The 2,766-nt window shown below is 38.6% G+C and overlaps 1 non-coding gene across 1 annotated transcript; it reads left to right on the top strand.

Moving 5' to 3' along the window:
- The first annotated feature begins 2,368 nt into the window (after nt 1-2,368).
- TRNAG-CCC (transfer RNA glycine (anticodon CCC)) lies at nt 2,369-2,439 on the top strand. Its single transcript has one exon. It is a non-coding gene; the product is annotated as a tRNA-Gly (tRNA).
- Nucleotides 2,440-2,766: the final 327 nt, after the last annotated feature.

The raw sequence follows: 2,766 nt of genomic DNA, 5'->3' as shown, positions 1-2,766 counted from the left end.
TCTTAAATTGCCAATCTTCTGCCAATCTTTAAAAACACCCAAACTACTCCCTTCACCTCATTTTCTTTTACCGTGTTCATCTAAAATCCTTATATGCTCTTCTTCCTTAATTTTCATCCAGTCAGTTACTCCGGAAACTCTACACTTACCAACAACTCCATTTCTTTCTCTGTCACCAAGGTTCACATTCAAATCTTGTAGCACAACCACCCTTTTTTGTTCTCCAAAATTAACATTCAAACTTCCCCCAAAAGTTTCTTTCATTTTCATTCTTTCTCTATGCCTGGACCATATACACTAACTCTCATAAGTTTAATTTTTGCCACACCCAGGTCATACCCATTCAACTCTTTCAATTGGTCTCAAGTGTGACATTACAAGCATTATCTGTTCGCTGGCACTAAACCTTACAGAATCTCAAGACACAACATATTTGGTCACCTTGTACCAGCACAAACATGGAAAGAGGCTAAATGCCAATCCTTAATGTAAACTAACCGTAACTTCAAACATTTCTGTGATAGTACCATTGACTGTCATAAGTGCTGCCATTATTCTTTTATGCATCATTTCAACCAACCTAACCAGATTTTCTGGCACCTTCCTCTTCCTTACACATCAAAGTATAAATCTAGTCAGTTTTCTGCATTTTCAGGGAATAAAAAATCTTAAGACTTTTCTGTGGATATTTTACTGGCAAAATTGGAATGATTGAAACTTGAAACACAGTCCAGGAACGGTAAGCCACCATACTGGCAATCAGTTCTTCCTTTTGCACTAGGAACAAAAGAGTGAAGTTGGTTTGAGGTTAAATATATCTTAAAATATGGTTTGATTTCGATACAAAATTCAAATAACTTACATTTGCAATTTGCTCCCACAAGGATACAAACCCTACATCTCTTCAAGTAGAAAGAGACCCACTCCTTTGTTGGGAGGCATTGCCAGTAAGCAAACAATTATTCACCTATATTTGAGAGTAAACTTCCTAGTCACATGTATGAATCGGGTAAGTGTGACTCCTGTAAACCCGTGTTTAACCTGATATAAGAATAAATAGGTAGGAACAGGTTGCCGTGTTGGGCGTCTAACCCACACACGGTCTGTCCAGCAAATATGATGCTTTTGGCTGTAAGCTGGGAGATGGTATAGCCCAGTCACAGCTGACTTCCAACCATTCACTTCTGTTAATTTAAACAATGTGCTATTTTGATGAGGAGGAGCTCGGCGGTTACATATGTATACCATAAACAATTCACAGCAGTAAGAACATTTGATGATACCCAACTGACCATCAGTAATTAAAAATTTATTTTCATCTGCACTACATTAAGATTCAGTATAATTCTTCTTTGGTTAGTTATTGCCTTTATATAGGCTAAAATCCCATGGTCCTGGCCTTGCCACTATATATATATGGTGCCAAAGATGCAATTATTTTCTTTTCCCAGCACATTATCGAAATTCTCTGAGGAGGAGGCTCATCTGACAATTAGGGGCCATTTCCTCTTGACAAGAATTCCACAACCATCAAAATATGCCATATTTTTTACAAGGTACAATATAACAGCACTCAAAACCCTTGACGCTTCCTGGGGCAAAATTGTTCAAGTAGAACTGATTGATTGATTGATTGATTGAAAGTTTTCTGGCATCCTGACATCTAAGGTCATTGATGCCGATAGCATTTATTATATATGAAAAATAGGAGAGAATTCAATTAAAACCATAAAAGTTAAGTCATTACAATAGTTAAATAGTTTTCAGAAGACCTGCTTCTGAAATAAGGTAGTAGTTCTCAGCATTGTAGACTGACTTCATGTATGTGATTGACATTGGCCTCTATAGGGAGAGATCCATAGGCCATTTAAAGGGCATTCCCACTCTAAAATATTTCACAATCCTTAGTAGTTAAAAATCTGGTCAGTAGTTTAGGCTAAATGGTGACAACTAAGATGACCAATGCAGTTGGTAAATCAGCTTTAAGGAAGATTTAAATTGGGACAAGGCGTGGGCCTACTAACCCTACCCCACAATATTCCCCGAAAAATGTGAAGGCAAACCCTTTCTTAAGCTAATTCCTCAAATTGGCATTGTGGCAAAATGATACCACATAGGCTCCTATTAATTACTGTCAATAAACAAGGATGTAGGCATGCAACTTCACCCTAAATATTTGCTGCAAACAAAACTTGACGTTATTCTGAATCTAACCTCTAAAAACGATAAAATGCCAATTGATAAAAAGGTATGTCAAAAAAACTCTATATGCTAAACTACCTTATCTCATACAACATTCGTGTTGTCAATAGTTCCTCCATCATATATTAGCAAGGACAAATTATTATCCTTGCCTTACGGTACCTAAGCGCCGCTGGTGTAGTGGTATCATGCAAGATTCCCATTCTTGCGACCCGGGTTCGATTCCCGGGCGGCGCAGGAATCTTTTTGAGAAACCACTTAAAAAATTTATAAGTCAATCTTCTGCCAGACCATTAAGATGAAAAAATTATCAAATAATCTATTTTGTCAGTTGGAAAATTCACTTAAAAAGAAAGGAGAAGCCATATGAGAGTAGACTGTAGACAGGGAGCGTGAGGCCCAGAGGGGGAGAGAGTGAGTGAGAGAGAGAGAGCAAGAGAGTAAAGAGAGAGGCGGGTGTCTGTCCTGGGTGAGCTTATCTCTCCGGGATCACTCCCGCTTCCCTCACGACACCCCCCCCCCCCCCAACAATAAACCCAACAGAGAGCTGACAGAGACTCCCAG

The sequence above is a fragment of the Palaemon carinicauda genome, chromosome 23 (assembly GCF_036898095.1).
Source record: "Palaemon carinicauda isolate YSFRI2023 chromosome 23, ASM3689809v2, whole genome shotgun sequence".
In the NCBI taxonomy this organism is placed as follows: Eukaryota; Metazoa; Arthropoda; class Malacostraca; order Decapoda; family Palaemonidae; genus Palaemon; species Palaemon carinicauda.
This window is presented reverse-complemented; position numbering and strand designations above follow the sequence as displayed.